At 46.6% G+C, this 13,955-nt stretch overlaps 1 protein-coding gene across 1 annotated transcript in view; it reads left to right on the forward strand.

Moving 5' to 3' along the window:
- The first annotated feature begins 614 nt into the window (after positions 1–614).
- TAFA3 (TAFA chemokine like family member 3) overlaps positions 615–13,955 on the forward strand; it is an 86,739-nt gene continuing 73,398 nt past the window's right edge. The window contains exon 1 of the mRNA XM_028734511.2: positions 615–749. The gene's annotated coding sequence lies outside the window, so the exon portion shown is untranslated. The remainder of the gene's footprint in view (positions 750–13,955) is intronic.

Genomic DNA, 13,955 nt, shown 5'->3' on the forward strand with positions numbered 1-13,955 from the left:
CAGCGACCCCCAAAATGCAGCTCCTCACCCAAAGGCAAGGAAGGAAATGCATCTCCTTCCTTGTAGCCTTGGAAGCGAAGGGACAACGCAGGCTCGCCACTTTTGCTCTCGAACAGCCTCGCGTCAGGCAGACAGTCACGCTTTCCTTACCTCTGCACCAGCATGCCAGAGGAAAAGCTCCACCTGTTGAATTTCTGCCTGCCACACCGCTGATGATGAAGGTGCAACGACTCTTACCTGCCGCGGGAAGAAGTACAACGCAGCCCCTACGCCCAGACGGAAGGGAGGAATCTAGTAAGGGGACCTCCCTAGATCCCTGGAGCCCAAGACGCTCCTTCCCCTCCAAAAAAGGGAAGAATGCCCCTGGCAGCCTGTAGGGGTCGCTGCGGTCCTTCCGTGCGCCCGCCTCTGCGCGCCCAGCATCCCCCGGAGGAGGCTGAGGCTCAGGCTGGCAGCGCGCGGAGCAAAGGCAGCCGGATGCCGTGGCGAGCGGAGCCTCCTGCAAAGGCTGCGCGCGCGTGCCGAGCGGCAGCAGGGAGACGCCGGGCAGCCCCGCCGGAGAGACTGGCCGAGGCGATGCCAGGCGGCCCCGGGCGCCAGAGCCGAGGAGGCGCGGGCACGAGGCACCGTTGCTGACTCGCGGCCGCGACGGACGGATCCCGACGGCCCTCCCGGGGCGTAGCAAGCTGGGTAGAGCGAAAGGGGCGCCAGAGCCGAGGGGGCCCGCCGCCAGGACGCGCCGCCCAACGGTAAGGGAAGCACGTCGGGGATAGCTCGGCGCGGCCGCTTCGGAGGGGGCCGAGCGCGTCAAGTTTCCCCGCGGGCTCGACGGGGCAGTGAGCCGCCTCTGGGCTCCTCTCGCGCAAGTTTGGGGGCTTGGCGGTGGTCCTGCAGCCGGCTGGACAGCGAGAGCTGCGCCGCTCCGTCGCGCCTGCTTGTGCCTGGCCGGCTCACCGGGGACGCGGTGGTTTCGGCCAGCAGGCTGGTCAGGGTGCCTGCGTTGCGCGCTCTCGGGGTTGGAGCGACGGGCGAGCTAGTTTGGGAACTGAACTTCAGCGTTCTCAGCGCCGAGCGCGTTGTCGAAATCGGATCTGGGATGGGGGTCCCTTCGCTCTTGCTTCAAGGGAAACAGGAGCGCCGGCAGTCAGAAGAGCGAAACGGGGTCTGCTAAGCCATTGTAAGGGACGGGCTCTTGGCAACGGAATCGAGGGCTTCCTCGCGGAGTTCGCGGCGGCTCCGATGCCGTCTGGGCAGGTCTGACGTGCACTCCATTTTGGCTGGGCTTTGGCAGTGCGCACGTTTGAAGACAACTGGTGTTCTTGAGAGGGGTGTGTGTGTGTGTGTGTGTGTGTGTGAGAGAGAGAGAGAGAGAGAGAGAGAGAGAGAGAGAGAGAGAGTGATTTAAAGCTTTCCGAACACGGTGGAAAGCAAAACTCCGAGTGCAAAACTACATGGCACCGGCCACTAACAAGAAATCCAGAAAATCTAACAACAGCAATTGCTCCTAATACTCCTCGGTCAGCCCTACTGTTAATTCAGCAGTCTTCCATGCGTAGAATAGGAAAGCACAGTACGGGCGGGGTATCTGCAAGAGGCAGTGAATCTTTGGAGGTCTTCATACCTTCCCCAACAATGCTTGCAGGGGGATTTGTTGAGTTCTGGTCCTTAGCATGCAAAATCAGCACCTTGCTCTCCGCAGAGGTCGACCTCGGACCCACATAGAACATAGGAAAGAACATTCCTGCCCCACTTGTGTCCTGCCAGTCCCAGATTCCGTTGCTGACTTGCATTCCCCTTGCAACCTCACCCTCGTGCGATGGAGCTCCCTAGCTGGCTCACAGAAGCAATGGACAATCTCAGGAAGGGTAGGATGGAGGCTGTTGACATCAACCACAGAATGGAGAGCACCTCCTGGGTCCCCTAAGGGTACAGAGGAGAAGTGTTTACCTACAAGGGGAGTTGCCCTGCCTCACCCCTGATTATTATTATTTTTTTGGGGGGGGGTGTTGGATCAAGGTAATTTCTTCTGCAGCGAGAGTGGCATTTTGTTGCATCACTTTAAAGATAACCCTGATGTCACAGTAGGTGTCAGAGAAGCAGGCTGCTGCTGAGGGCTGCAGCACAGCCACATGGAGGGCACCCCTAGCTGGGGCCTCCCTGTTTCCCCTGCTGCTACTTTCTCTCAGGACCACCCAACCTGCAGGTTAAGACACCTGCTTCAATGGATGCTGTTGCAGGGCCAACCCTACTATTAGGCAGAGGGAGGCGGCTGCCTCAGGCAGCTGATTGTGGGCGTTGTGAAAGGGTAGCAGATTCGTAATTAGGCGTGTTGTTGCATTTGTAGTTCCAGGGAGGGGAAGCAGCAGCACGTGCTGGATTTTCTGCCTCAGATGTCGAAACAGCTTGACTTGCGTGGAGTGTGTCACTTGTGATCTGCCCAGGTGGCAAAATGTCTTGGGCTGGCCTTGGAAGCATAAACCAAAATAATTTTGTTTCTCAAATTACACTCAAGGCATCTTGTTACTTTCTAGAAATGCTTTCCCCCTTTATCCTATTATGCACTTAAAGTCACCTGTTTACATGTAGGCCTGTTTTGGGTCTGGGAGCATCTAATCCTACAGTACAGGTGAACTTAGGAGGTGCTGGACCACCCATGCTTGAGTGGGAGGCCCCCATGAGCTTCATGGAAAGCCACTCTCAAGGAAGAGCAGGACATAAGTAAGATGATGATGATAATATAGGCCAACTCATGCTGTGGCTTTTGTGCGGTCTAGTGGAATGATGGTCTCCTCACACCACATTGCATTCCTTGGAATGTGAGTTCTGATGTGCACCATCCAAATTCAAATTCCTTTGAAAGTAATGCAGTGTTTATAGACATTCTGCACTGGGATGTATATTTGGAGATGCATACTGTTATTACTAATAATTCTAACAGTGGAGGAAAGTTGGATTCAGAGAATGTCTGCTTAAAGCTGTGTATTTTCCAAGACTTGTCTCCTCCTTTAATCCTTTCTCTCTCCCTCCTTCCACCAATCATTTAAGTTGTATGGGAGCAGTCCTCCTTGCAGCTTAAAACATTGTCCATTGTCTGGCGACCTCTTCTCTTGACTAGCAGAAACTGCTGGTCAAGCGGACCTCAGGAGGGCCATACTGGCCAAGACTATGTCCCCAGTTAGCCTCAGCCAGCACAATTCCCCTGCAGCATTTCAACTGCATTCCCTCTCTTTTCCCTGCCTAATTTCGTAGATGCATGAGAACACCTGGCTTAGCAAAGCAATTGGTACAAGTGGCAGGTGCTCTAGGGCTTGTCAAAAGTTTGCTGCTGCTCACAATTGACAGCAGCTTGTGGCTGCAGTGAGCTGGGCACAGAATGATACCCTGATCTGTGCTTAAGGGCCACAGGTCTCTCCTGTGTGATTTCAGGAATTGCGAGTCCAATTCTGTGTGCACTTGTATCTGTATAAATGCAGAACATGTTTTAGTTTTTCTTTTCTTTTTAATTCATGGGCAGTAGCAGATGAGCCTATGTTGATCTCTACATTTCATTCCCCCATAATTAAATAATGGCGACACCTTTCCTTGATAGGAGGGGGACATCATGGGGTAGAGACATTGCTACTACTTTTTCCTGGAGAAAATATGATGTTTGGAAGACTGCTGTAAATCCACCTCTTTGGCCTTGCAGGTAGCAGCTGAGCCCTGATGCCATCTTACTCAAAATCATGGCTGTCACTAATCAAGTAGTCTTACTGAAATGAGTGGCTTATGACCATCAGAGTATCTACAAAATTCAGAAATCTTGAGTCGTCTCCTCCTTTTGGCCACTAATCTGTTACACAAATAGAAGAGCAAATACAGTATCTTCTTTACAACTCTTTAAAATTATACATGGTCTCAGGCATGCTGAAACCAGGATGCTTTGAGGTCACCAGCTGCCCACAACCAGATGATAAATATATTCAGCTGCCAAAGACTGAACCATCACAAAATTGACTGAGGGCAACTTCATAGCCAGATTCCAAAGAAAAGTGCTTGCCCCCAAATGGCTTAGCCGGTGGTTGAACCATAACACTCTCAAGCTCTTCATCACATAGTGATGGCAGCAATGGAGCTGTAAGATGAAAGAGAGAAAATGGTGGTGGTGATTTGTTAGCATCCCCTGCTCAAGGTTTTTTTTAAATGGGATCACCTGCAGCTTAAGGCGGATACAGTTGAGAACCAGGAGCTCACTAAATTTTGTAGTGTACAAAATTGAGAAACTGATTATTTTTCATAGCGACAATACTGTCTAAGGTTCCTGACCCTCCCACTTTTACCACAAAAGTGTGCTTCTGTAGGTGGTATCCAACTCCTTCATCTCACCACTACACAGATTTCTGCTTGCGCAGTGGGGTCCCTCCCATCTCCTCTCCCTGTGTGCCCTTTACCCTCTCTAAATCTGCTCTGGAGATTTCGGAGAACCCCCTGAACAGATGTAGGGGGCGGGTGGAGGGAGGAGGGGAGAAAGTCTTGCGACTCAAGTGAAAATCCTTGCCTTGACAGGACAGTTACTTACTGCTGCAACTGGATACTGTATAAGCCTATATTTTTCTGTGGTTGTTTTCTATATATTCCTATATACTATTGGAATGTGGGCTAGAAAGATGGAAATGGAGTGACCGTGAACATAGCAATGAGTAGGATAGTTTCCAATCCTGAGGAGTGGAAGGGCTTTGGGAACTGTGTTTGTTAAGCTGTAAACAGAACAAAATGAGTGAGCACTCTATACTGCAACATTTTGCTACAGTCCCACTTGTCTGTAACTATTTTAAGGCACGACAACTTACAAACACAAATTTCCCTTACATTGTTTGATTTTTTTAAGGCCAGGGGAGCTGGAAACTAACACTGGGTTTCTAGTGCTGCTGTCAGTATTTCCAGTATTCCATGAGTGGGAAGTGGTCCCAGTCCGTAGGCTCAACTCTCTGGCTCTCCCCTGGCTAAGGATGCCATGAGGCTATTGCAGAGATGCTGATGGCAAAGGAAACTGTGGAGAGGGACGATGAAGCAAAAGCATAGCATGTGCTGGGAGATGTGATGGTCTAATTTCTGTGAGCCTGTCTGCTCTTGTTTTTATTATGGAATATTCCTTGCAGAATGGCCCTGGAGCATGTGGTGCTTTCTGAGGCTCTGCTTTCTAGGCTGGATCTTTCCAGCAGCATTACAAAGAGACTCCCAGGTTCTCCACAGCTACCTGTATTTTGTGGAACTTGCTGCCACAGAATGGCACTGAGGTTTAGGATTCAGCTGTGGGTCCAAGTGATCATCGGCTGGATAGCCAGTATAGGAAAGCTCATATTTTAAATATATGAGCAACCTTGCATGTAGACAGCTGTGTGGAAAATCTACTTTGTCCTGAGTGTTGACATTAAGGAAATAATGGTGTGTTTGAGGTATCCCTAGTGGTTCAGATTAGGGCTGCCAAACCCTCCCTCATGGGTTCTGTATATGGGTGTAGTTTCAGCTGCTGGAGTGGCTTGAGAGATTACTCTAAACCTCTTACTGACTAGAGCAGGCATGGGCAAACTCGGCCCTCCAGATGTTTGGGGACTACAATTCCCATCATCCCTGACCACTGGTCCTGTTAGCTATGGATGATGGGAGTTGTAGTCCCAAAACATCTGGAGGGCCGAGTTTGCCCATGCCTGGACTAAAGGCTTTCCTCCCTCTCTTCCCCCCATGAAAACCCTGAAATTGGCTCTCGGGGCCCCACCCCCTCTCAGAGGCCCCACCAACATGTACTTTTGCTGGGCTGAAATACGTCCCTTGAACTGTATTAATACCTCTTGCTTGCCTGAAAGGAGGAAGGAGAGGTGTGTATGTAAGACCTCTGTCTTTTGCATGGCTGAGATGTAACCTACCGTACAAAAGCAAGGATTACATCTATTGTTGTGTCCATTTTCATGTCTGGACCCTTCCATCCCTTGTATTAGTGCCACAGAATGTTATCCACAAGGAAATGTGACCTCTACTTTTAAGGCAATTTGTTGAATGACATTGTATGGTGGTTATCGTTCCAAAACATGTTAGTTGGTGTCTTATTGCTGGCAGTTTTGAGGGCCATTGATGGGAAAGTGCACCATTAAATAGAATAAATGAAGAAAGCATAACGAGGAAAACATGATGTACCAAAGTGGAGAATGGTGCAGAACTGGCACATTTTTACTTTTGTCCAAATAATGATATAACTAGCCTTGCCATAATTACCTTGGAGACATAGTCAGTGATTCATAATTTGTAGGTTCCATTAGAGAAGGTTTCCCCCCTAAAGGTTACTGCTAGGTTTGGTATAAATCTAATGCTGGCATCATGTTTTGTGGAGAAGTGTTAAAGCCCGTTATATGCCACTCATCCATTTATGTAGAAATCCTTCCAGTTGTTCATGTGGAGTCCATTTCTGCAAGGTGCCAGAAATGACAGAAATCATACTTGGAGATGTAGCTTGGATTGCGTAGACCACAGAATTTGAGAGTTGTTGTTGTTGCTTAGTCATTTAGTCATGTCCGACTCTTCGTGACCCCATGGACCAGAGCACGCCAGGCACTCCTGCTTCCACTGCCTCCTGCAGTTTGGTCCAACTCATGCTGGTAGCTTCAAGAACACTGTCCAACCATCTCGTCCTCTGTTGTCCCATTCTCCTTGTGCCCTCCATCTTTCCCAACATCAGGGTCTTTTCCAGGGAGTCTTCTCTTCTCATGAGGTGGCCAAAGTATTGGAGCCTCAGCTTCACGATCTGTCCTTCCAGTGAGCACTCAGGGCTGATTTCCCTAAGAATGGATAAGTTTGATCTTCTTGCAGTCCATGGGACTCTCAAGAGTCTCCTCCAGCACCATAATTCAAAAGCATTGAGAGTTTTTAGATGATCCCTATTCCCTTCACAGAGCTACATTTCACAGAATTCCCTGGGAAGAATTGTAGCTCTGTGAGGGGACTAGGGGTCTCCTAACAACTCTCAGCACCCTTAACAAACTATAGTCCCTAGGATTGTTTGGTGGAAGCCATGAATGTTTAAATAGCTTTAAATGTGTAATGCAGATGGGCCTCACTTTCTCAATATTCTGTGCCACTGAGTTCTTATGAGGTTGTTTTGAGGGGCTCCACTTTAGTATTCTCCCACTAACACATCCACAAACCTCAGGGTTACTTTGAGTCTGCTGGAACCTTTCTCTTGTGTGTGGGTGGTGCAGTTTTGGCTATATAAACACAAGCATGAGGTGACTTGAACTGAAATTAGAAGGAATTGTGATGAACAACATAAGGTGTGATACCTGATTGCAGAGACCATTTGTGTGGCCTAGCAAAGCTGTTAACATAGGCTTGTTTGCAGCACACAGAACTGCACTTCCCTGAACCCTGAGCATAATTCAGTGTGATAGGTAAAGGTAAAGGGACCCCTGACCATTAGGTCCAGTCGCGGATGACTCTGGGGTTGCGGCGCTCATCTCGCTTTATTGGCCAAGGGAGCTGGCGTACAGCTTCCGGGTCATGGCCAGCATGACTAAGCCTCTTCTGGCGAACCAGAGCAGTGCACGGAAACACCGTTTACCTTCCCGCCGGAGTGGTACCTATTTATCTACTTGCACTTTGACGTGCTTTCAAACTGCTAGGTTGGCAGGAGCAGGGACGAGCAATGGAAGCTCACCTAGTCACGGGGATTCGAACCGCCAAACTTCTGATCGGCAAGCCCTAGGCTCAGTCCCTCATTTACATCACGTACAGCCCATCAAGTAGAGTCCTATGCAGTCTGGCGGTAAGTGGAGGGTGTATGTTTTACAGCAGCTTTTTTCCATCAGTGGTGGAGGGATGACTTGTTTTTAATGTTCACTCTGGACCATATAACCTTTTAGAAATGAAATCAACACTTTAGTGCTGAGATCATAATTTTCCTTGACTCTTGGTGATTAGCCCCTGCTAACTCACTGTAGCAATTTATTTCTCGCAGTTCGACGCTGTGGCTCTTTTGAAAAAAGGACTGCATTGAAAAATTAAATAAAATGCTTTAATGATGGTGGCACAATAGGGGCTGAGTGGACCAAGGCTGGAAAATGGAATTTTTTATTATTATTATTTTAAAAAGTGTGCTCTATCGCTTAGTAATTATTAGCCTTTGCTGGAATGGGGGCACTAGATGTGGCTTCTCTTTTATCTTGATAATATAATCTCATCAGTGTCTGACAGCCTCGCTAGCAGCACCCCTGGGGTATTAAATGCTTGGGGGATGAACACATGAAAATCATAAAAGTAAGTTGGAAAGCTGTGAGGGATAGTGAACCCTAGAAGGCATTGTGCCTCTCTGTCTTTAATATTCCTGTCAGAGTCCCTTTTGGCAACTGAGCTGACAGGAGCCCGTAGTATCTTAACTGGCATTGTCACAAAACGCATTGTCTGGCTTGCAAGTCAAGGCTCCATGCCTGGCTTGCCTCATTTGCTGATTACAATAGAGCATTTTGGCAGTGGTCATGCAGGCTTGGGGCTTTGAAGATTTAGGGGGTGGGGAGAAGAGGGGGTGGGCCTGTCACTTCTCCTTCCTGTTTTGCTTTGGGCAAGGCATCTATTCCTATCTGGTTTGTAGGGAGTGAAAGTTCCCCCAGCAGGGATCATGAGAAGCATTATGCACAGTTGTGTGTGGGGAGGAGGGAGGAGGTTTTTCCTTCCTTTTTTATATTTCTTTAAAAGGGAATCTGTAGCACAGGGGCCAAAGGTATCATGTTGATATTGTCTGGAGACACAAATGATTCGCTGATAGGCCAATTTTCCTATGTAGCTCAAGAAACGGGTCTCAGGCCGCAGATCCTGGCTTACCTGTGGACACTGACAAATGGATTCTGCATAACTTGAGGCATCTGTTAGAGCCGGTGGTGCCATAATTCAAAAGATGACATCCCCACAGAAACAAGTAATGCAAATGGAGTGCAGCAGTATCATTAATAACAGGGCTGTATCTTCCAATGTACCTTGTAAAAGCTCCATCACAGGTCTTTGCATGGCTGTTTCCTATGTCCACAACTCCAAGTGGTGGGAGTTGTCTTTGAATCTGTTGTGGAACAGATCAGTGCCAGGATGGACGGATCTTGGGAGTCCTAAATATGTTTCTCCAAACCTCCCAACAGAAAGAACAGGATCTAATCTTTTGCCACTGTTTCAGGGGGCCCACATCACATGGGAAATGTGTGCAGAAATGTGAGCCAATATTCCCTCTGTATGTCTGGGACACAGAGAACTGTCTTTGGAAAAATATTCAATGTAATGTATAATAATAATAGTCATGTGTATTTATATCCCGCCTTTCTCCCAGAACTGGGACAAACCGGGACTCAAGGTAGCTCACAAAAATCAAAACAAGCACAAATAGAACTCAGAAAGCTAAAAGCCTATAAAAGATAATAGTGAAAGGGAAAAAAAGTATATATGTGTCAAATTCAGATATCCAAAACTCCCTTGCCAAACTAATTAGTGAAAACTGGCTTTTATGATGTGTTCTGCTGCTTTTCTTTTTCTGCATCATCTGCTCTGTATTTATTTGGAAATTACAACCTTTGTGCTGCTCTTGTGTTTTGTAACTTAGATTATATTTTGCTTGTATATCTGATTTTATGTTTAGGAAGAATAACAATAAAATAAAATGCTCAAAGCCAGCTGCAAGTAAAGCCAAGAGGACACAAAGCACAAAAACATGCAGTAATTGGTAGGATAAGGGAAGTTGGGAGGAGGTTATTTCCACTGAGCTTGAGATTAGCCTAGGACCACTGTGCAAGCCTCCAGGACTTCTCTTGCTCTTCTCTTGCCTCAAACAGGTGCTCTGGTTAGCAAATGTGAAAATGGAACAAAGACTGTTGCAGTCAAGTTGAAACCCCCTTCAGATCTATCAGTTGATTTCAGCTGAAGGTCTGCCTGGCCCTTCATTACAGGAAGGTGGTGATAAGGCTCCTCCTCCTCCTCCTCCATATTATTTTAAGTACTGCCTGTTGATTAACCCATTTTAAACACATCTTGCACAGTCTTGTGGTTGGAGCAAGAGGTCTTCCTTTAAGAAATAATCTCTTGCTCCTGCCACATGGCTGTACTAGATGAATTTAAAATCCCTGAGTCTGGTCACCATGCTAGGTAATGAGGTTCAACATTCACTCAGAATGGGGAGTGTCTTTAGCATATATTATTTTCCATGTATTTGGAAGGAAGGGGGTTGAGATTAAGAGTGGAGGGTCAAATAGTTGTGGATGATGATGGTAAGATGCTTTCAAGGTGCAGGACAGCATGTGGCGTAAGCTGCCTCGTTGCTCTGTTCTTGCAACCTGGCTATCCCTGTGAGAGAACTGAATTGGCTGCTCTATATGCAGATGCTGCTGCTCAAGTAATTCATTCATGTGATAAGCATTTCTCTGACTTGCTCAAGGACAGAGGCTCACATTTCAATTGCCTGGAGGATCTGCAAACATCTGGCTGTTATTGACTGACCTTCAGCAGATGGATGAGGCACCCAAGCAGGGAAAGGTTGGGAGTCCCTTATGAACTGTCTGCTGTTGTGCCACTTGGGGCTCAGAATAAGGAGGCAGGCTCCTTACTAGAGATGCTTTGAAAAGTGTGCCATATATATAATTTTCTGGGTACATTCTGGTATGAGGGGAAGAGAAGAAATCAACACCCTGTGCATCTAGGCAGGTCCACTTCTCTTCTGTCTGATAGCAGAGGACTCTGATTGCAACAGCCACATTGCCATGCTATAATAACATATACAGTAGTTTCTGTGCCCCTTCTGCTGCTCAGCAACAATAAATGGCATATTCATGTATTTTGTTTTGGAACTGGAAGAAGGGGAAAGTGAGTTGGAGTGGCACTATTTCCCCCATCCTGCTATACAGGGCAAGAGAAGAGCCTTTGCCCATCCCATTTAAACCTGTGCCAGCTGTTTCTCTTCCAGATGCTCTCAGTCTCTTTTCTCTTGGGCCAACTTGCTATGTAGGCAGGACACTGCAGTGAGCAAGAGGATGTGGCTTTGTTCTGCCTTCAGCACCACTGGCTGCAGACAGCTGCCTGACTTCAAGTCCTATTGTGGAAGCAGGAGTGCCCCTAGCTCAGGCATGGCCAAACTTGGCCCTCCAGCTATTTTGGGACTACAATTCCCATCACCCCTGACCACTGGTCCTGTTAGCTAGGAATGATGGGAGTTGTAGTCCCAAAACAGCTGGAAGGCCAAGTTTGGCCATGCCTATCCCTAGCTGGTCTGATGCATTGTTACTACTTTTGCATTTACCATGTCAAATTGTGAGGGTCTTTCCAAATTATTGTTTCCCCTTCCCAGTACTCTTACAATTATACTGGCTCCTCTAATGCTATATTCAGGCCTATTGTGGGTGGGATAGGTGATTAATCCAGAGGTAGAGGAAGAGATTCAACAAGGGCAAACAGACTTTAAAGAACCATAATATTTGCTTTTCATGGAGGTATAGGGAACAAGATTCACTTATGAGGTTGAGCACCCTTCTTCTTCTTCTTCTTCTTCTTCTTCTTCTTCTTCTTCTTCTTCTAAAAAAGAGCTAGTGACTGTTTCTATGCTTGAGTGCTAGTACCATCTTCTTGCTCTTCCTTTCAGAGAAGTGATGAGTGGTCACCAGGTTTTAAGGATCTACTTTTTCTTTTTAACCAGACCCCTGAGTTTTACCAACCAGAGCCTAGTGCAAAGCAGGGGTGGGCTAAGAAATAGAGAATAGGGTGCCTCTGAGCACATGCTCAGCTCAGAAATTTTGCAATCAGTTCCAGAACCAAGCCTAGAAGTCCCTTTCATGGAAATCCACTCCATTTCTTTTTTTAATGTTCTTTTTCAGCCACCTAATTTTGGGGATAAACTTTGTAGTTGCTATTGTTAGACAATTGGCAGCTGATCTGCTGCAACTCACTCAGAGATATACTAGTAGATCTCAATCTACCTTCTGTCCATCCCAGTTTTAGAGGATGGGTGTCTTCCCCCTCCCCCCCCAATAACTGAACTTGCTATCAATTTTTGATACCCATTCCTTGATACTTTCACCATCCCTCTCAAGCAGGCATGCTGTTTTTTGGTTGTGGAGAGCCCCTTTCACTCGGAGTACAGTGTCTTCTTCCTGTGGCCTGCAGGCATCCAGGAGCTCTTATGGGAAGCTGATAAATCAGCTGTAACATCCCTCTTATAATGCTGAACTGTGGACGACCTTGACAGAGACAGGCATCTGATGGCAGGTTGGTAAGTGCAGCTGACAAGATGTTTAATCCTGCAGAAATAGTGCTATGGAGAAGAGGCTCTTGTGACACTTCGTTCCCCTGCCTTGGTGGATAAAATTGCTCGCAGAGGTCAGGAGGTGGTGCTTCGTGAAAAAGAAAACAACTGGGATGCCTGAAAGTAGTTTGGCCACTTCCTCATTACTCTCCTAATTGCATCTCAATAGTGCTGAACACGGAATGCACAATGACTTCTTCACCCTTTTCACAATGGTGTTTATGTGTGAAATAGATTGTTACACAGACAGGCTTAGATCCCTATATATATTTCACCCAGGCCTGTTTGTCACAGGAGAGATTGGAGATGCATATGGAGTAAATGTTTTGCGAGGGGCTCCCTAGTGAGTGGGTCAATTCCTTCCCAGCCACCCACAGGTCAAAGAAAGCGAATAATGAATTCTCTGCCTCCCCAGAACTGACTTTTCAATAAAGTCTTTTCCCTGCCGGGACATCTTTTGTTCATTACCTTTCTCTCTCAGAGAGAGCAAGAGTAGGGTGGGGAGAGAGAGAGATCCTTGTTCTGTGAGTTTCTCTTGTTCTAATTCTCTTTTTCTAAATCTTTTCTATTTCTATATTTTCCATCAATGATTTGGTGATACTTGGGGGTGGGGGAGAGACTGAGCAAAGGAAAAAGGACATGAGGAGAAAAAGGGAATCTTGACAGGAATCCCACTGAAGTTAGATACCAGTAAAAACTTTGTTGCTTTTTGCCTTCCATGATCATTGTCAGATTTTTGGGATTCAAACACTCCTGGAATATGCATGCATATTTATTTTATAGACTTTTTCAAAGTTGGTCCTTGTACAACCAAATCTCGTGTGTGTGTTTGGAGAGTGGGGTAAGAGTGGTAAGAGTATCTGAGGAGGCATTGGTTGAAGTTCCCATGCATCCACAAAATCCACTGTGTCTTTGAGCCAATCACTATTGGGATACCTGACAGGGTTCTTGTCAGGATAAAGTGGACTATTATTATTATTATTATTATTATTATCATTATTATTATTATTATTATTATTATTATTTCATTTATACACTGCCTAATTGCCAAGGTGGTTTCAAAATGGTTTGCAAGTGTAAAACCAATTACAGAAACACACATAATTAAAATGCATAATAAGGCATTTTCATCAAAACATTAAAATAAGTACCTGCAATTAAAATGTACAATGAAACAATCCCACTCAAACAGCACAACAATCAGAAACCGTTTAAACAACCATAAAAACAGGAGTTTCAAGTCAGGAGATCAGGGGAATGCTAACAGGTGTGTCTTCAAGAACTGACAGAATGTCAATATCAATGGGCCTTTTATATTTCAGTAGGGAGAGCATTCCACAACACTGGTGTCACCAGTGAAAAGTCCTGCCTCTTTGTCAGCGAAAGCCAACAATCATCAGGTCGTGGCAAAATGACGTGTTGGGTTTCATTTGTTTATCTTAATACCTTTGCTGTGGGTTGAAGGGGAAGACACCCTGCCTCTTTGGAATAAAAGCAGGGGGGGGACACCCAACACAACAGTTTCTGACTCTTCCAATGCATGCTTGGGCCCAAGTGTGGGTCATGGTTTCAGTTGAGTTCTCTGAATTCAAAACTGGGGTAATGAGGCTTAACAGTGGTTGACTGGAAAGGTGTGAGGGACCATGGTGGCTGGAGTGTCAGA

This window comes from Podarcis muralis, chromosome 5, assembly GCF_964188315.1.
Source record: "Podarcis muralis chromosome 5, rPodMur119.hap1.1, whole genome shotgun sequence".
In the NCBI taxonomy this organism is placed as follows: domain Eukaryota; kingdom Metazoa; phylum Chordata; class Lepidosauria; order Squamata; family Lacertidae; genus Podarcis; species Podarcis muralis.